The sequence below is a fragment of the Triticum aestivum genome, chromosome 7B (assembly GCF_018294505.1).
Source record: "Triticum aestivum cultivar Chinese Spring chromosome 7B, IWGSC CS RefSeq v2.1, whole genome shotgun sequence".
Classification (NCBI taxonomy): Eukaryota; Viridiplantae; Streptophyta; class Magnoliopsida; order Poales; family Poaceae; genus Triticum; species Triticum aestivum.
The window spans coordinates 227,608,772-227,629,967 of record NC_057813.1 but is presented as its reverse complement, the minus strand read 5'-3'; the positions used below and the strand labels follow the sequence as shown (position 1 = coordinate 227,629,967).

Sequence of the window (21,196 nt, the reverse complement as noted above, 5' to 3'; positions counted from 1 at the left end):
TCTTGTTGCACCAGAATGGAAACCTTTGGCTGATTCCTCGGGACTCCGCGCCTGTGGCTTGCCTTCCTTGCATCGAAGAGGAAACCTGCGCTCTGCGCCCGCCTGGCGCCCGCCTAGCCTTGGTCGTCATGGCTCACGTCAGCTGAACCTCATGAGGTAGCTACATAGATCTATCTGCCCCTCTGGAGCCCTCCTGAGGAGGCCAACTCCTTAGGGGGGTCTCGACGTCATCCGCCTCACGAGGCTTGGCCCCTCGCGAGGGTCTTGCTGCGTTGTTGTTGAAGCTGGGTCGTACCAAGCCGCTGATGGAGCCATGTGGTGGGTAATGTCTACTACACAACCTTATTCTTGTAGATGTTGTTGGGCCTCCAAGTGCAGAGGTTTGTAGGACAGTAGCAAATTTCCCTCAAGTGGATGACCTAAGGTTTATCAATCCATGGGAGGCGTAGGATGAAGATGGTCTCTCTCAAACAACCTTGCAACCAAATAACAAAGAGTCTCTTGTGTCCCCAACACACCCAATACAATGGTAAATTGTATAGGTGCACTAGTTCGGCGAAGAGATGGTGATACAAGTGCAATATGGATGATAGATATAGGTTTTTGTAATCTGAAATTATAAAAACAGCAAGGTAACTAATGATAAAAGTGAGCGTAAATGGTATTGCAATGCTAGGAAACAAGGCCTAGGGTTCATACTTTCACTAGTGCAAGTTCTCTCAACAATAATAACATAATTAGATCATATAAGAATCCCTCAACATGCAACAAAGAGTCCCTCCAAAGTCACTAATAGCGGAGAACAAACGAAGAGATTATTGTAGGGTATGAAACCACCTCAAAGTTATCCTTTCTGATCGATCTATTCAAGAGTCCGTAGTAAAATAATACGAAGCTATTCTTTCCATTCGATCTATCATAGAGTTCGTACTAGTATAACACCTTAAGACACAAATCAACCAAAACCCTAATGTCACCTAGATACTCCAATGTCACTTCAAGTATCCGTGGACATCATTATACGATATGCATCACACAATCTCAGATTCATATATTCAACCAACACAAAGTACTTCAAAGAGTGCCCCAAAGTTTCTACCGGAGAGTCAAGACGACAACGTGTGCCAACCCCTATGCATAAGTTCACTGAACCCGCAAGTTGATCACCAAAACATATATCAAGTAGATCACGTGAATATCCCATTTTCACCACAGATAAGCACGGCAAGACATACATCAAGTGTTCTCAAATCCTTAAAGACTAAATCCAACAAGACAACTTCAAAGGGAAAACTCAATCCATTACAAGAGAGTAGAGGGGGAGAAACATCATAAGATCCAACTATAATAGCAAAGCTCGCGATACATCAAGATCGTATCACCTCAAGAACACGAGAGAGAGAGAGATCAAACACATAGCTACTGGTACATACCCTCGGCCCCGAGGGTGAACTACTCCCTCCTCATCATGGAGAGCGTCGGGATGATGAAGATGGCCACCGGTGATGGATTCCCGCTCCGGCAGGGTGCCAGAACGGTCTCCCGAGAGGTTTTTGGTGGCTACAGAGGCTTGCGGCGGCGGAACTCCCGACCTATTGTACTCCTCGATGTTTTTAGGGTATATGGACATATATAGGCGAAAGAAGTCGGTCAGGGGGGCCACGAGGGACCCACGAGGGTGGGGGCGCACCCAGGGGGTAGGGCGCACCTCCCTGCCTCGTGGCCACCTCGAAGCTTCCCTTACTTCCACTCCAAGTCTCCTGGATTGCTTCCATTCCAAAAATAACTCTCCCGAAGGTTTCATTCCGTTTGGACTCCGTTTGATATTCATTTTCTCCAAAACACTGAAATAGGCAAGAAAACAGCAATTTGGGCTGGGCCTCCAGTTAATAGGTTAGTCCCAAAAATGATATAAAAGTGTAAAGTAAAGCCCATAAACATCCAAAACAGATAATAATATAGCATGAATGCTTCATAAATTATAGATACGTTGGAGACGTATCAACATCCCCAAGCTTAATTCCTGCTCATCCTCGAGTAGGTAAATGATAAAAGAAATAATTTATGAAGTGTGAATGCTAGCCGGTGCATAAGTTTGATCATTAATAATTTCAATCACCTTTTCTAGCATCATTATATGTCATAACAGTAGCTCATCTCATAAAACTTCTCATGATCAAGTGACAAGCTATTCAAATGTTAAAGCATAGACCATAAACTTTCTTGAAAACCAGCAAACTATGTTCTCGGTCATCAAACAATTACAATCATCTTATTTTTAGGAAGGGTCTATGTCAGAGCTTTGGTTTAGCAAATCCCACATACTCAACTATCATATAGTCTTCCATGATTGCTACCACTCAAAGCATATTTTTAGAACAAATAGCATCGATCGAACACAGAGAAAGATAGGGGCTTAATGTTTTGCCTCCCAACTTACTTATCATATAGATAATTGTCAACAATAATAATTCATGATCAAATATATTTGAATGGCCATATATGCTTAGATCTTTCCCCATCACACGATGCTTGCCAACTAAAGAGTAGGTAGGAAAGAGAAGGAATACTACTTACTCTTGCATAAAAGTAAAAGATAGGCCCTTCGCAGAGGGAAGCAGGGATTTGCAGAGGTGCCAGAGCTCGATTTTGAAATAGAGATAAATAATTTTGAGAGGTATGCTTTCATAGTCAACATAACAACCAAGGGTTCCCAGTTTCTTCCATACTGGACACATTATAGGCGGTTCCCAAACAGAATGGTAAAGTTTTTACTCCCCCTCCACCAACAATCATCAATCCATGGCTTGCCCGAAACAACGGGTGCCTCCAACTAACAACAATCCTGGGGGAGTTTTGTTTGCAATTATTTTGATTTGATTTTGATCTTTTGATCATGGGACTGGGCATCCCAATTACCAGCCATTTTTCTCGTGAATGATGAGCGGAGTCCACTCATCGTGAGAATAACCCACCTAGCATGGAAGATACTGACAGCCCCTAGTCGCTACATGAGAGATTCGGGCATACAAAATAGATTATTATTTGAAGGTTTAGAGTTTGGCACATGCAAATTTACTTGGAACGGCAGGTAAATACCGCATATAGGTAGGTATGGACACTCATGGAAGAAACTTGGTTCAAGGGATTTGGATGCACAAACAGTATTCCTGCTTAGTAAAGATATTTTGGATAGCATGGCCACCGGTGATGGATTCCCCCTCCGGCAGGATGCCGGAACGGGCTCCCGAGAGGTTTTTGGTGGCTACAGAGGCTTGCGGCGGCAGAACTCCCGATCTATTGTACTCCTCGATGTTTTAGGGTATATGGACATATATAGGCGAAAGAAGTCGGTCAGGGGGGCCACGAAGGACCCACGAGGGTGGGGGGTGCGCCCAGGGGGGTAGGGCGCGCCTCCCTGCCTCATGGCCACCTTGAAGCTTCCCTTACTTCCACTCCAAGTCTCCTGGATTGCTTCCGTTCCAAAAATAACTCTCCCGAAGGTTTCATTCCGTTTGGACTCCGTTTGATATTCCTTTTCTTCGAAACACTGAAATAGGCAAGAGAACAACAATTTGGGCTGGGCCTCTGGTTAATAGGTTAGTCCCAAAAATGATATAAAAGTGTAAAGTAAAACCCATAAACATCCAAAATAGATAATAATATAGCATGAATGCTTCATAAATTATAGATACGTTGGAGACGTATCAGTGGGCCGCAGGCAGGCAGGACTGAATACCCCCAAGTCCAGGACACCGACAGTAGCCCCCAGGCCCAAGGCGCGCTCGGGCTTGGCTTCCAGGCGAAGCCAAGGGGCAAGTGCGGAGCACCGTGGGCCCTAACCGCCTGCGGCCTTGATGATGCGTGGCGATTGATTGGACATGGCTGACTCCACTTCCCCATGCTGCCTCGGCAACTGCTCGACTTGACCAGTCGATGCTGCATGCAGGTGGTCATGATGGCGCGAGGTCGTGGAGGTCGGCGGTTGGCCTCCCTCGACTATAAATGTGAGAGAGGGGCGGAGCCCCCTGTCCATCTTCCCTTCGCCTTGCTCCCGCTTGCTTCTTTCCCCTCGGTCTTGCTCCCATGGCATCGCCGAAGAGGTTCTCAGCGGCCGAGAAATGGAAGGCCCCCAAGGAGGGGCCAGCCTCCCCTCCCCCCAAGAGGGGTCGTGGCCGTCCCTGCAAGCATCCTGTGTTCCCTCCGGCAGCGTCCAAGGGGCGCGGGCGCGCACCCCCCAAAGGCAGCGTTGCGCCAGGCGCCTGTGATGGCACCTCTTCCCGCGGAGGGGGCTACCGGTCCCGGAGCAGCCCCCATGATGAAGGGAGGCGCGCCGTGATCGTGCGTCCTCCTCGTCCGCGCTTTTCTTTGCTGGAGGTGCTCCCCGAGTTTGTGGTGTGGTCGGAGAGCCCAGCTGGCACCTCGCTCCGGCTCCCTCGCTTCTTCTCCGGCGAGCTTCCTTCTTCGGGGCTTGCTGACCTCTGGGTGCAGGCTGATGGGTGTTGCAGCAAGGCCTCGTGGGTCAGCATCGATGTTTCCGCCTTCGGCAGCTTGGTGCTGACCCGCGGCTGGCAGAATTTTGCCCACACGCATGGCTTGGGCGAAAGGTGCACCCTCCACTTCAAGTACGATGGTCTGGCGACCCTATACGTGAGGGTATTCAGGGGGGACGGCCGCCGCGTGGGGTGCTGCCCAGAGGACAACAGCGACGACAATGGTGGCGATGGCGGCCTTGGCCTTGACAACGCGCGCTCCTCCTCTCGCGATGGCAGCTCTTCCTCGGACGAGAGCTTGATCAGCGGTGGCTACAACCAGCCTCCGCGTCATCGTGCTCATGTCGAGGACGCCAGTGGCTCGTCCCATCGTGGCGCTCCAGTGAAGCAGGAGAGGAGCCTAGCCTGAAGCTGGGGGCTGACGAACTTGGGCTCAAGGCCGGTGGCCCTAGATCTCCTATCGGAGAACTGGTGGAGCGCCGGGCTACCTTGAGGCGCTGCTTGAGGATGTGGCGCTGGTGCCAAGCCTACACGCCTTCGGGCCTTCCTTGTTTAGCTTTTACTTTCTCCTGCAAATCGAAAAAAAGAAGAATGTACCCTGTTAGGGCGTGTAATGAACTGCTGTTGTTATGCCTTTTATGTTATGGTTGTTGTCCTTGATGTTGCGTTGCAGTATTTGTAATTTGAACGGGTCAGGGTAGGAAGGCTTAGCCTGATATGTGCAGTCGTCCTTCGCCTCGTGAGGACCTGACCTCAGGTATTTGGCAGGGCCCCCAGGGCGCGCGCCCTATGCCCTCCGGAGTCACGCCCTGAACCCTCAGGAGGTGTGGTAGGGCAGAGCTACCCCTTGTAGAAAAAGAAAATTTTGTTGAGTGACTTACTCCCCCTTACGCGAGCCCCCTGCCGTAGGGTGACCTGGACTCGTTGCGCCGTGTTGCGCTGCCCGGGGGGCAGGGACATGTGGGGTGTTGTCGCTAGCGGACTCGATCGAGGGCTCCTCGCGAGGATAAAGCCGAAATAATGGGGTTCGGCATGGTGCGTGCGCGCGAAGACAAGCCCTGGGCACACACACCTACCTAGCCCCACGCGCGAGGAGCACGAGGAGAAGTGGCGGGCGACTGCCACCTCCCTCACGTCCTTAGACCAAAGCAACTTAGGAGAAAACACACTTGAGGGACCAGTGCTCACGAATACCAAATCTATTGAAAAACTTACGAAGAAAAACCGCAAGCAACTTCGGAAAGCAAATGAACAGCCGCGTCCGGTACCTAATCTAGCCTTCTCACCAGCACGGAGCTAAGTGCTGCCACTAGGACGTGGGAGGGAGCCCCTATGAGGCCCCAGGGCGACTCTCAGGAGACTCTGGGCGTGTATAACCCCACTCATTATTACGTGAGAGTGTCACGAGCAGAGACCTTCACAGGACGGAGCCTTGCTTCACATGTCGGAGCCTTTCTTTAGCGGTAGAACTTCTGAAGGTGCTGGATGTTCCAGGCGTTCTGGATGGGGACCCTGTCCTGTGTCTCCAGGCGCGCGGCGCCAGGCCTAGAGACACTGGCAACCCTAAACGGGCCCTCCCACATGGGAGAGAGCTTATGCAGCCCCTCCCTGGAGAGCACCTGCCTCAGGACGAGATCGCCCACCTCTAACGTCCTGGAGCGGACGCTGCGGCAGTGGTACCACCGCAGCGCCTGCTGATACCTTGCTGCTCGGAGCAAGGCTTGACGGCGGCGTTCCTCCCCCAGCACGAGATCCATCCTCCGTGTGGCATCCTGCTGCGTTTCGTCGAACGCCAGGACCCGCGTGGAGTGATGCTTGACCTCATGAGGGAGAACCGCTTCTGCTCCATAGACGAGGAAGAAGGGTGTTTCTCCTATTGGCTTGGTCGCGGTGGTGCGGATGGACCACAACAAAGACTGCAGCTCGTCGAGCCAGCCCCTGCCGCAGGCCTGGAGCTTCTTCTTGAAGGTGCGGGGCTTGAGGCCCCTCGGGACCTCCGCGTTGGCTCTCTCGGCCTGTCCATTGCTCCGTGGGTGTGCTACTGAGGTGTAGAAGATCTGTGTTCCAAGGTTAGCATAGTATGTTTTGAAGAGATTGCTAGTGAACTGCGGGACATTGTCGGTGATGTTGCGATTGGGGACCCCAAATCGGCTCACGATTCCCTTGATGAACTTGACGACTGATCCTGCTGGGATGGTGCACAAGGCTTCTACCTCCGCCCATTTGGTGAACTTGTCGATGGAGACGTAGAGGTATCGGTAGCCCCCTGGCGCCCGAGGGAATGGCCCCAAGATGTCCAACCCCCAGACCGTAAATGGCCACGTGAGCGGGATCGTCTGGAGGCCCTGCGCAGGCTGATGGATCTGCTTGGCATGGAACTGACATGCTTCACAGGAGCGCACCAGCTCGGTAGCGTCATTGAGCGTGGTGGGCCAGTAGAAGCTGCCGCGGAACACCTTGCCCACCAGGGTGCGGGACGAAGAGTGGTTCCCGCAGTCCCCACCATGTATGTCCACCAGCAGCTCGAGCCCCTATTCCCTGGAGATGCATCGTAAAGAAACGTCATTGGGCCTCCTGCGGTATAACTCACCATCATTGATGCAGTACGCGGTGGCCTGGCTAGCCACGCGCTCGGCGTCCTCCTCCTTCTCTGGTAGGGTACCCTGAAGCAAGTACGCCTTGAATTCCTTCGTCCAGCACCCCTCCTCAGGCTCAAGCGCGAGCAACAAGCGGGCTCCTAAGGGATGAGCACAGGCTGGGGCTCCCGTCTCTGGTGCCTGTGGCAGGCTCTCCTGAGGTGGTGCCAGAGTCGTGGCATGCGGGACCGCAGATGGCCTGAAGAGCCGCTCCTCAAACACCCCTGGCTCCCAAGGGAGCCTGCGAGAGGCTCTTTTGGCGATGTCGTCTGCTTCCTTGTTTGTCCCGCGCGGCACATGCTGTAGTTCCACGCCCATGAACCGCTTATCCATCTTGCGCACCTCTTCCAGGTACGCCTCCATGTGTTCGCCCTTAGGCGTGTATTCCTTGTTGGAGAAGTTGACGAGGAGTTGAGAATCGCCTTTGATGGTGAGGCGCTTTACCCCCAGCGCAGCCGCGGCCCTGAGCTCGGTGAGCAAGCCTTCGAATTATGCAATGTTGTTGGAGACTTTCTCGCCCTGCTGAAAGCAGAGCTGTACTGCATAGCAAAGCTTGTCCTTGGTGGGTGAGATGAGGACGGCCCCTGCCCTTGTCGAGCAAACACCCCGTCAAAGTACATGATCCATCCGTCTGGTTCTTCATCTCCTGGTAGGAGGGAGCAGTCCTCGCCTTCTTCGTGATCCGGAGCATCAATCGACTCGGCCACAAAGTCAGCGAGGGCCGTGCCCTTGATGACCCTGGTGGTACTGAACTCTAGATCAAATGCTTGAAGCTCAATGTTCCATTCAGCGACTCGCCCGGCTGCGTTCGGGCTTCGGAGCACCCTTTCTAGCGGGTATGCTGAGACAACCTTGATGGGGTGGCCTTGAAAGTAGTTATGCAGCTTCCTGGAGGCGACCAGAAGCGCGAGCAAGAGCTTCTGTGGCATGAGGTATCCTGCCCGGGCCTCCCTCAGTACTGTGCTGACAAAGTAGACGGGGTGCTCAACGAGGGAGGAGGCATCTGCAGAATCTTGTTCTTCACTAGGGCACAGGTCCCTTTTGGCTCATGAGGCCCGTGCTCCGGAGTCTTGATAACCATGGGGTCATTCGTAACCTCAGGAGGAGTATCGGCCGCTGCATCAGCAGAGACTTCAGATGCCTTCCCTGAGGTGTGCTGCACTTCGCTTGTTGGTCGTGCATCCTGCTGCGTCTTCTTGACCAGGTGCTCCTTCCTTAGCGCTACCGGGGCGGCGCTTGCTGAGTGTGGGGTTGCTGCCTGATAGAGCACCAAGGGCTCGAGAGGGCACGGCGCTACCATCACTGGCGGACTGGTCAGATATCTCTTGAGGTCCTGGAAGGCTGCGCTGCCTCGGGGGTCCACTCGAATGGCTCCTTCCTTTTCATAAGCTTGAAAAACGGGAGGGCACGCTCCCCTAGCCTGGAAATGAAGCGTCCAAGTGAGGTTACGCAGCCAACCAGCTTCTGCATCTCCCTCAAGGTCTGTGGGGAGTTCGTGTCTTCTATTGCCTTGACCTTTTCTGGGTTAGCTTCGATCCCTCTGTGCGATACCAAGAAGCCCAGTAGCTTGCCGGAGGGGACCCCGAACACACACTTCTCGGGGTTGAGCTAGAGATCCACTGTGCGTAGGCTGGCAAACGTCTCTTCTAGATCTTCTATCAGAGTCCTGGCCTCCCGAGACTTCACCACTATGTCATCGACGTACGCCTCCACGTTCCTCCCTAGCTGCGAACCCAGGGCGATGTGCATCAACCGCTGGAATGTTGCTCCGGCGTTGCGCAGTCCGAAGGGCATGCAGGTGTAGCAGTACACCCCGCATGGGGTGAGGAATGTCGTCTTCTCCACATCCTCCACGACCATCTTGATCTGGTGGTAGCCGGAGAAGGCATCCAGGAAGCACAACAAGTCGCACTCGGCGGTGGAGCCGACGATCTGGTCGATGCGAGGGAGCGAAAAGGGATCTTGAGGGCAGGCCTTGTTGAGGTTGGTGAAGTCGACACACATGCGCTCCTTCCCTCCTTTCTTGGGGACGATGACGGGGTTCGCCAGCCACTGTGGGTACCGCACCTCTCTGATGACCCCCGCGGCTTGCAGCTTGAGGGTTTGTTGGACGATGAAGGCCTGCTTCTCGGTGGACTGCCGGCGAGCCTTCTGCTTTACTGGTCGCACATTTGGGCATACTCTCAGATGGTGCTGGATTATCCCCCTCGGGACCCCGGCCAGATCTTTGGGTTCCCAGGCGAACACATCCTTATTGGCTCGCAGAAAGTTGATCAATGCCTCCTCTTGATCCTGTGGGAGGCCAGCCCCTATGGTGAAGGTGGCGTTGGCCGTCCCATCCTCGTAGACCGGCACTTGCTTCGTCTCTGCTCGGTCCTGGGAGAACAACTGCTTCTTCTTGGCAGGCGTTGCCTCTGGGACCTCCTGATCCTCCTTCCTGCCGGGTACCGCGGTTGTGGCTGTCTTGAAGGTGAGCTTGAGGGCCTGCAGCGCGCCTTTGGTGTCCCCTGCCACCGTGAGGACACCGTTGCTGCCCGACATCTTCATGAGGTTGTACGCGGGATGGGTCGCGGCCATAAACTGCGCCAAGGGTGGGTATCCCAGAATAGCATTGTATGGCAGGTTGATCTTGGAGATGTCGAAGTCGACGAGCTCGGTACGGTAGTTGTTGCGGGTCCCAAAGGTGACGGTGAGGCGGATCTTCCCCAGGGGCCTGGTAGAACCATCTCCAACTCCAGAGAAGGGCTTGGAGGGGCGGAGCCGGCTGGGCGGTACATGGAGCAGGCCGAACGCCTCTGGGGAGAGCACGATGAGGCCGGCTCCGCCGTCGATGAGGGTCTTGGTGATCGCCATGTGGCGGATGGTGGGGGTGCAGAGCATCGGGAGCGCGCCCGCTCCCATCGTGGCAGCAGGGTGATCTTCGGGGCCGAAGGCGAGGTCAGCTTGTGGCGCCGTCCAGCCCGGGGGAGCCCCTGAGCCCGCCTGGGTGTTGCCTGCCCGACGGTAGAACTGCTTGACGTGGCGGCCGGATGGTGGCGCCTGCGAGCCGCCCAGGAGAGCTGCAACGACTGGGGGCGCCGGCACCGCGTATTGGGCGAGGAAGAGGTTGCGCAGTTCCTCCCAGGAGGCCACAGAAGATGCCGACAGGTTGAGCAGCCAAGCGCGCGGCGCACCTCTAAGGGCCATGGGGAACCAGTTGGCTTTCACCTTGTCGTCCCCACCAGCCACCCAAACCGCTTCCTCGTATGCCCGAAAGAAGGGGGTTGGATCCGCTGCGCTATCATAGCGCAGTGGCATCTCTGGTTAGAACTTGTGCGGCCACTGCACTTGCCGCAGGGGGGAGGGCGAAGCAGCGCAGCGCCGGTGCTTCGTGCATCGATGAGGCCGACGGAGGAGCGCCCGCCAAACGGGTCAGTGGCACGACCTGGAGGTCAAGGAAGAAGATTCTGATGCACCCCTACCTGCCGCGCCAAATGTTGTATTTCGGGATCCAGCAACCCGTGAGAGGTTCGAACACTGGGGTGCGTGCGGAGATCTCAACCTGCCCAGTCTGCCTACTCACGATCCTCCCTAGCCTAGCGCGAAGAGCTCATAGAGACACAAAGACACAGAGATTCATACTAGTTCGGGCCACCGTTGTGGTGTAATATCCTACTCTAGTGTGGTGTGGTGGATTGCCTCGAGGGGCTATGGATGAACTTGTACAGGGACGAACAAGCCTCAGGAGGTGATGTGTTCTTGAGCTGGTGTGTTGCTTTGGAAGGAATCAATCCTCCTCTATGGTGGTGGCTAATGTAACGCCCCGGATAGAACTTTCCATATTCGTAACTCAGAGTCTTGTCATTTCCGGCTATGTGATTTATTATTTCCTCCGTGGTTGGGTTTTTGTCTTTTGTTTTGCATTTTTGTTCGTGTGAGGCATTTCATTTCATCGCATCATCCGCATTGCGTCCGCATGTTTTCATAAAACCTCGTAGCCGTTTGTAGTTACCGCTTCTCTCTTTGTCTTCATTGACCTATTGTCAGACCGCTTGTCCTTGTTGACCTTCTCTCAGACCAATTGGACCCCTCTCTTCTCTCTTTCTCCGAGACCAACAAAACCCCCCTTGTCTTCGTCGACCTCTCTAAGAACCCTCGCATGCGTCCGAAACTTGCCCCGAACCCGAACCGCTCGGTCATGACCAACAGGTCCGGATCATCCCCCAACATTCCCAAAACATCTCCGTTTTCTTAATTGGATGCTCTAGCCTATTTATTCCGGACCGTCTGATTACGATCGGAGGGACCAAATAGTCCCTAGCCAAATCCACCTGCTATATATACACGGGATCCAACCCTAGAAATTAGGCAGCTTGTCCCATCCTCCTCATTCCTCCTAGCCGCCGCCACTCTCTCCCTTGGTTTCAGCGCCGAACCAACCAGCCACCACTGATCCTCTTCCTTGGGATCCATCCCCTCCCGATCCAAAATTCCACAGCCTCCTCTCGTTTTCCCCTAGCCGAGCCTCCGTGCAGCAGCCGCCTCCCCGTGTGGATCTCCTGCATCTTCGTCCTCCAGCCGTGCCCGAGGCAATCACCTCCTCTGCTTCCCGAGAGCCACCGCAACAACAGTTGCAGGTACAGGTTATGCGATGATCATGACGCGAGAGCGATGCTTGCTTGTTTTGGAGTTCTTCTTCTGCTTCTTCTTCGATCAAGGGATAGGTTCCAGGTCGGCAGCCTGAGTTAGTAGGGTGGATGTCGTTTGAGTTTCTGTTGGTGTTTCATCCGTAGTCGGATGGTGCTCTTATGTAAGATGATGTTGTATTCGTGTGGCATTGTATGCCTTATGTATGTATCCCCATCTATTATGTAATGTTGATGTAATGATATCCACCTTGCAAAAGCGTTTCAATATGCGGTTCTATCCTTGGTGGGACCTTCGAGTCTCTTTAGGATAGTATCGCATATTGGGCGTGACAGCTAAGCCCTATATATAGTGCCTTGGTCCTCCTCCCAAATATGAGCGGGAAGGGATTCCACAACGGCGAGATTTGAAAGGGGACAAGAAGTATAGTCTATCCTAACAAAAGAAGTCTTCGCCTGCGAAAAGCCTCTGGTTGTGACGCTGCGGTGGGCTCGGTGCTAACCTCCGTCCTGCCGTCCTGGCAGTCTTGGTCTTGTTGCACCAGAATGGAAACCTTTGGCTGATTCCTCGGGACTCCGCGCCTGTGGCTTCCCTTCCTTGCACCGAAGAGGAAACCTGCGCTCTGCGCCCGCCTGGCCTTGGTCGTCATGGCTCACGTCAGCTGAACCTCATGAGGTAGCTGCATAGATCTCTCCGCCCCTCAGGAGCCCTCCTTAGGAGGCCAACTCCTTCGGGGGTCTCGGCATCATCCGCCTCGCGAGGCTTGGCCCCTCGCGAGGGTCTTGCTACATCGTTGTTGAAGCTGGGCCGTACTAGGCCGTTGATGGAGCCACGTGGTGGGCCGCAGGCAGGCAGGACTGGATACCCCCAAGTCTAGGACGCTGACAGAATCAAAATAAGACATTGGTGGTGAGCAGTATGATGATCACTTCCCACAACTCTTTGTGTTCTATTCGTACATATCATCTACGCATAAACCTGTCTCTGATACCACTGTTGGGAAACGTAGCATGCAATTTCAAAAAAATTCCTACGCTCACGCAAGATCTTTCTAGGAGATGCATAGCAATGAGAGGGGGGAGAGTGTGTCCATGTACCCTCGTAGACTGAAAGCTGAAGCATTTCCTTAAGGCGGTTGATGTAGTCGAATTTCTTCTCGTTTTGACCGATCGAGTACCGAACATACGACACCTCCGAGTTCTGCACACGTTCAGCATGATGACGTCCCTCGAGCTCTTGATCCAGCAGAGGATCGAAGGAGTAGATGAGTTCCATCATCACAACGGTGTGGTGACGGTGATGGTGATGTGATCTGCGTAGGGCTTCGCCTAAGCACCGCGAGAATATGACTGGAGGCGTAAACTGTGGAGGGGGGCAGCGCACACGGCTAAGAGCAATTGGTGTGTGTCATAGCCCCCCCCCCATATATAAAGGAGGGAGGGAGAGGAGGCCATCCTAGGCGCGCCCCAAGTGGGAAGGAGTCCCACTTGGACTCCTAGTTGGATTCGCCCCACCCCCCTTCCTTTTACCGGAGGGGGAAATGGGGGAAGGAGTGGGAGAGGGAGAAGGAAAGGGGGGTGGCGCCCCCCTTCCCTAGTCCAACTCGGCCTCCTCCCTTGTGGGGGGCACACCAGCCCCTTGTGGGCTGGTTAGCCTCCCTCCTATGGCCCATATCTTCCCTCCCCCCCGGGGGGGTGTCCGGTAACCCCTCCGGTACTCCGGTAGGTACCCAATACACTACGGAACCCTTCCGGTGTCCGAATACTACCTTCCAATATATCAATATTTACCTCTCGACCATTTCGAGACTCCTCGTCATGTCTGTGATCTCATCCGGGACTCCGAACAACCTTCGGTCACCAAAACACATAACTCATATAATACATATCGTCATCGAACGTTAAGCGTGCGGACGTTACGGGTTCGAGAACTATGTAGACATGACCGAGACACCTCTTCTGTCAATAACCAACAGCGAAACCTGGATGCTCATATTGGTTCCCACATATTCTATGAAGATCTTTATCGGTCGAACCGCTATGTCAACATACGTTATTCCCTTTGTCATCGATATGTTACTTGCCCGAGATTCGATTGTCAATATCTTCATACCTAGTTCAATCTCGTTACCGGCAAGTCTCTTTACTCATTCCGTAATACTTCATCCCACAACTAACTCATTAGTCACTGCTTTCAAGGCTTCATATGATGTGCATTACCGAGAGGGACCAGAGATACCTCTCCGATACTCGGAGTGACAAATCATAATCTCGATCTATGCCAACCCAACAAACACCTTCGAATGTACCTTTAGAGCATCTTTATAATTACCCGGTTACGTTGTGATGTTTGATAGCACACAAGGCACTCCTCAGGTGTCCGGGAGTTGCATAATCTCATAATCGGATGAATATGTATTTGACATGAAGAAAGCAGTAGCAATAAAACTGAATGATCATTTTGCTATGCTAATGGATGGGTCTTGTCCATCACATCATTCTCCTAATGATGTGATCCCGTCCATCAAATGACAACACATGTCCATGGCTAGGAAACTTAACCATCTTTGATCAACGAGCTAGTGTAGTAGAGGCATACTAGGGACACGGTGTTTTGTCTATGTATTCACACATGTATCGAGTTTCCGGTTAATACAATTCTAGCATGAATAATAGACATTTATCATGATATAAGAAAATATAAAATAACAACTTTATTATTGCCTCTAGCGCATATTTTCTTCAGGTGTGTATGTTGTGATTCTCTTAGTGGTGTCATGTGAACGTTGACTACATGACACTTCACCATATTTGGGCCTAAGTGAATGCATTATGGAGTAGTTATTAGATGATGGGTTGCGAGAGTGACAGAAGCTTAAACCCTAGTTTATACGCTATCCCGTGAGGGACTGATTTGGATCCAAAAGTTTAATGATATGGTTAGATTTATTTTTAATAATTTTCTCGTACTTGCGGATGCTTGCGAGGGGGTTAATCATAAGTAGGAGGTTTGTTCAAGTAAGAACAACATCTAAGCACCGGTCTGTTGAATATATGGTTTGTACATGTCTATTGTATAGTCTGGCCCATCTCCTAGTCTTTGTATAGTTGAGGTTGTGGCCCACTTTGTACTCCATATATACGTGCGCTTTGCACCGATCAATACATCGTGAAGCATTGCCAAAATAATCGTTTCCAACATGGTATCATACCTACGATCCTAACCCTAACCCGTGCCGCCGCCGCCGCCGCGATCCCTAGTGGTTAAAGAACTGGCTATCATTTATGTTAATAGAAGGGGTTAACCACAATGTGTCCCGCACATGACGCTTGTGGAGAAAAGTCAGGGGGAGACGGGGTTAACGAGTAGCGTTGTCTCCCGTCTCTTCTCTGCCACACGGACTTGCCATCGGTACCCACCAGTCCGGTTTTCACTTAAACCGTTCTAGTGGAGCAATCAATGTTTTTTCAAACTGTCAGTATAATGATGGTGGGTTTTTGAAAAAAAAATATGATAGTTTTTCATTTAGGTCCATAAATGTGGCCGGTTTCTTTTTTTTTTTGCAATTTACTCTAAATCCAAACGCAAATCTGTATGGAATCTTACTCATGTGTTCTTGCTCATCAACCATCTCTTCATCTGGTCTTTGTTCATCCACATTCATGTGTTTACATGTTGGATCCTTTTGAGTTACATTTCTCTTTGTTGGCTTCGTCAGCGGCGGTTGTTATTTTGGTGTTTTACTTCTTTGGAATGTCTAATACAAAAAAGTTTGTTCAGCTCCAGTAAGGAATGAGCGATAATGGCGTCACGTCTTCGGCTCACACCCGTGCTTGTACTGTCATGATGTTTGATTAATATCTCGGAATTTTTTGTTGCAAAAGAAAAAGACTTTGGCGATGCGGGGTACATACAATTGAGATCTCTATACAACTTGGGTAGTGTTCAAAATCAGTTGTCCTCAAACCATGGGAAAATAGTGACTAGTGCAAAGCATTTAACGCAAGGTCTTGAACTGATATACAAAGTAGACATTAACTACTTTTCAGCGGTTCAAAGAAACCGGCATGAACACTCCTAGTTACAACTCATAACGTAGGTTAGCAGGGCAACGTTTCAAGCTGCTTTACGAGAATAGGTTGACTGCGCCTCTTGGTCCGTGCCTGTTACCATCCAATCAAGCTTTGCACCCTAAAGCAAAAGAAATATCAAGTGCATAGTTAAATCGTAGTAGAATCTTCATAGGCCGGACGACCATGCATGACATCAAAGATGTAACAGGACTCAAGTATGAGACGTAGAGGCCTCGTATAAATGACTGAGATACAGCTCAGCACATTTTGGTGTATCCAAATGCTAGCCAAGCATCAATAAAATGCAGGATTTCATGGCTTTCCAGGACTACGCTATGACACACCGGAATATATTCATAGACAGGAGGTTAAGCTTTGAATCGTGGGTCATGGTAGTTCATTAGAATATGCAGTTGCATACCTTTCCCTGGCAAATAATGGTAGGATAACTTCCAGTCATGTCAACGACAGTAGATGGATCAGCAATTCTAGCACCACCATCAACGATGAAATCGAGTCCCTGAAATTTGAAACATTTGAGCATTTCATGCTCTTGAAGCCATCTATTTCACACATACTCTTGTGTTACGAATGACTAGTAACACAGCTACACGTAAAAGCAGCTAACCGATGTTAACTACTCCCTCCGTCCCAAAATGAGTGACTCAACTTTGTACTAACTTTAGTACAAAGTCGAGTCACTTATTTTGGGACGGAAGGAGTATTCTGTATTTGTGTAACTAACCACTTGATGGCAGCCATCACAGTATTGCATGCATTTCGAGGCCCTAGCATACATATCAGAAGAAAAACTAGCTTAATATGCCCTATGTCAGAAACTGAAAGAGTCCTCTGTCCAACAATTTTGTTTAGGTATTCCTTTTTGTTTCACCCCTAGGCCTGAGCAGGTACTATTCACCACCACTGTACAATCATTTGATTGTAAATTATAATGCATCATAGAGATGGTAACTCAAAATATGACCTGAAAAGTAGCTGACACTCTAGAGAAGGAAACAGACCAGTGCAAAATTTTGCAATGCTTATCCAATTTTTTTTTTTTGTGAAGTCACTGTAGGCAGATTTCTGGTGCACCAGTAAAAAGAAGGAACATACCAGTGGCTCATAAATATCGGCAATGGTTACTGGGTCAAGTATCCATTCATCCTCTGCCAGATATTTGACACTGTAAATAGAGGGGAAAAGAGGAGAATAACTACAAGTCCTGGCAACAAGATGAATAGTACTTGGAAGGTTTTTCAAATGAGCTCAAGTAAAATATCTCCTTTGTGTAGGAAGACCAAAACAGAGAGGACTCAATATTCTTACTGCTCGTACATGCCAGCACAACACAGAGTACAAATGACTAAAAGACACACCAGAAGCAAGAAATAAATAGAGAAAACTGAAGGTATATGAGCCTACAACCAACCTTGTGCAGATCAACGGTTCTTCCAGATTTTGCAGTATTGCTTGACATATGGGATCATCTGGCATTCGAACACCAACCTGCCTCCTTTTCGCATACCTAGTAGATGACCCATGCTTGATGCATTGCTTGGGCAATTCCTTAGTCGCAGGTAAAATAAAGGTGTACTGCACATGATTAAATAGACATGTTATTTGTGAAGTAAAGATGGTGGTCGATCTTGAAGAGGCAGATATCCTTACAGGTCCCGGTAATATACGTTTGACAGCACGGAAAATGTTAGCTTGCCCTTGGTTGGTACCTAGAGGAAATCCTGTTGTGTAGGTATCAATATCTCGCAACGAGCGGCACAAGATGCTGAGAGGCTGCATTATTCAAAATTGGTATAAGAACACAGTGCATTTGCAAAAACGAAAGTGGGTTGGTTGTTGTGCCTTGCTCCAGAGTAAGCTTCATAAGAAAGGAGGACTTATTGCTCTCTTGCACATCTTGCCTTTGAATTTACAATGCCTTTGATTCTGTATGAGAAAAAAAACAGATAGTACCAATTAGATCTGTGTTGGTTTCCTTCAAGTCTAAGACAGCAAATAAATAAGAATTATTATACTGACCAACCAGATGAATGACTGTACCTGCGGAGGCGCTCAATAGAGTCATTGTTACTCAGATCACAAACGATGGAGTAGCTGTAAAAAGTGGAACTTGTTATTATTTGTATTTTTTTAACTGTGTTATTATTTGTATTCAGCACAGCGCATTGTCCAAAATAAAAATCAGAAAGTTTAAGGACTTGCTTAGATCTCTGAGAACATGAGCAGACACATAGGCAATGAGATGGACATACAAACAAACTGCTGCTCATCAGTAATCCAAAGTCAGCTTCAGTAAAAACTAAGCTGCCTAACAAAACACTTTGTCGATGATATGAGCACAAATACTCAAATGGCTGTTTACACGAATTATCACCCAACCGTGCTTCAATTACACGGTACTCTGCACGCACCGAGCATCAACTGCAACGCGAAATGCAGTGCGCACGGTGCATTTCCTTGCTCCCTAACGAATGGCAAGCCCGGCCGGTCCCGGGATAAGCTGTCAGGTTGTTCCAGAGACGAGCACAAGGTCAAGTGAAGGGAAAGCATTGAATAGCATACACGGTGTCGGTTGGGATGACGCCGACGGCGCCGCTGTTGATGAGGTCGACGACGGGGTCCAGCTTCCAGAAGTCCTCGCCGGAGGGTTCCACCTGCACCCGCAGCATCCCGCCATCCCCTCTCTTTGCGCGCGCGGGCCAACCCAGTCGCCGGAAAAGGATCCGTTACTTTATCTCCAGGAATCCGGAAGTAGAAAACATGCGAGAGCATTGGGGGGTGATGGAGTACCGTGAACTGGCGCTGGGAGTCGTACTTGAGGCGCTTGGGGTTGCGCTTGTGGAGGGCGACGATGGCGACGGAGACGCGCGGCGAAGGGGTCAGCAGGGAGGGGAGGCGGAGTGGGGAGGGGGAGACGGCGCGGCGAAAGGAGAGGCGCGAGAAGAGGTCGGTGGTGGGGTTGGCGGTGGTCGCCATTGCAGGTATAGCTGGCCAAACGGGCCGGCCCGGCCCGGCACGGCACGGCCCATCCTAATCGTGCCTGGCACGGCCCGGCCCGCCAAGGCACGATTATTATACGGGCCGTACTGTGCCGGCCCGCGTGCTGCAGCCTGCAGCCCAGGCACGGTCCAGTTAGTAAATGGGCCGGAACTTGGCCCGTTTAGCACGGTGGGCTGCATACTTTTAGCCTGTTATTTGACACACTGAGCGTTTTTAGCCTATTTTTACATGTTGGGCTATATATATATGTATAAAAAAATAAAAATAAACGTAATCGGGTCGTGCCGTGCCGGCCCGCGTGCCCAGGCACGGCCCAGGGCGTGCCGCGTGCCTGGCCCGGCCCGTTTAGCCCGTGCCGTGCCTGGCCCAAGACGGGCCGTGCCGGCGTGCTCACGGGCCGGCCCGAAAAAACCGGCCCATTTGGCTAGCTATAATTGCAGGGGCGGCGAGCTCTTGGCGCCAGGATCCCTGGCCGTCGACTGTTTATTCCGCACGTTATCCCGATTTCATTTTCCCTTTTTCTACGATATAAACTTAGTTTTTTTTTCAATAGTCTGTTATATCACACGACCAAGCTTTTGACAACCATCAGATCAGACTAGCAAAAAAAAAGATTAGACCTTTTCTTGCGAATGAGCCATGGGTCTATATTAATCAAACATCAATGTTCCATGAAATCCCATAATGAAAAGATTAAATATAAATATATAGAGAGAGGCTGATGAAAATTGAAATTGAGTGAAAATCTAAAAAATGAAATTAAATTCACGACTGTACTTAGTGCACCCCCCGCGTCTCCTTTGCTCCTCTCCGCTCCTCCGCACACCGTAACATGGGCAAGTTCGGCAGGCGGGTCCTCTAGGTCGCCCAGATCATCGCGTCGACGCCGACGCTCGTCTGGCTCGTCGGCATCCACCACACCGTCGACACCCACGAGCCACGATCAAGGAGGAGGTGGTGCTCTCCTCCTCCGACAAGGAGCAGCAGCAGGCACACCTCCTTGCCGAGGCCGCACGGATCGACGAAGAGTACACACAACAGATTGAGTTCATGCTCGAGCGCTCGCTCCGCGACAGTGATCCGTGGCCACCGCACGATAGCCACGTCAAGGATGAGTCACCCTTCCCACCGCACCATCACTTCAAGGAGGAGCCAGCATCCTCGCCGCGCCATCGCGTCAAAATGGATTCGAATCTCCACCATGATGGCATGCGGCAAGGAGGTGGCACCGCCATCCCTGCCCCAGTGGCATGTGGCGAACATGAAGAAGGAGGAGGCACTGCCTACCCCGAGGATTGCCAACGCATGTAGTTGCCTCCTCTACTAACTCGACAGTGGTGGCGGCACCTCCTCCTCGCGCACCAGGATGACAGTCGACAAGGTGACCGCCAAGGAGGAGCGTCGGAAGCGGTGCAACGTGGCGTGTTGTTCGGCCTTCTCAAGTCAGACGTGGTACCAGACTGGGTGCACACTAACCCGACCTTTGTGTTGACATGTGCGAAGGATCAGTTCAGGACCACTGAAAAAAATACGAAAAAACTGGAAAAGGGAACAAAATCATGAATTCAAAAATGTTCATGGATTTTGGAAAAAAGTTCACGGATTTCATAAAAAAAAGGTTCAACAATTCTAAGAAAAGTTCATCGAACTTGAAAAAGTTCACCCCTTCTAAAAAAATCACCGATTTTAAAAATTTTCATTGAAATTGAAAAAAGTTCATATAATTTGAAAAAAATTCATTGAGTTTGCAAAAAGTTCACTGAAATTCAAAAAAAGTTCATCGATTTAGAAAAAAAATCACGTATTTGCAAACAATTCATTGGGCCTGAAAAAGAAGAACAAGCAAAAAACAAAAAAGGAAAATAGAACGAATAAAAGACAAATAGGTTAAAAGGTTAGCGCATACGTGGTGGTTGGCGGGGTGGTTACACCAGCCGACCTTCAACAAGGAGGTCACAGGTTTGAATCCTTCACAACCTTCTCTTTTTTTGATTTTAACAAAAAAAAGGAGGGAATCAAATGGGTCGAGCGCAACTAGCACGTGTATAGGTGCCCGTTTGCAGAAACAATAAGAACGAGCGCATACAGCGTTAAATAGGAATATGTTAGTAGTAGCAAGAAGCCTCAAACGCGGGAAGGAAGCGAAGCAAGTTCAAAGGGGCGGCCCACTCGCAAGCCTCGACTGCCCGCTCGGCTTGCAGACCCAGAATGGGCCTTGGGCCTTGTAAACATTTAAATATCCCATTGTAGTTGTAGCAAGGATAGGCAGGCACGACAACAGCTAGAGGATAGGGTCGCTGTGAGCATCGTCCACCTCCCATTCTCCTCTGGAATTACCCCCTTCGGG

At 50.8% G+C, this 21,196-nt stretch overlaps 1 pseudogene; it reads right to left on the bottom strand.

Moving 5' to 3' along the window:
• Window positions 1–15,660: 15,660 nt before the first annotated feature.
• Window positions 15,661–20,022, bottom strand: LOC123157856 (uncharacterized protein YciO-like; annotated as a pseudogene).
• Window positions 20,023–21,196: the final 1,174 nt, after the last annotated feature.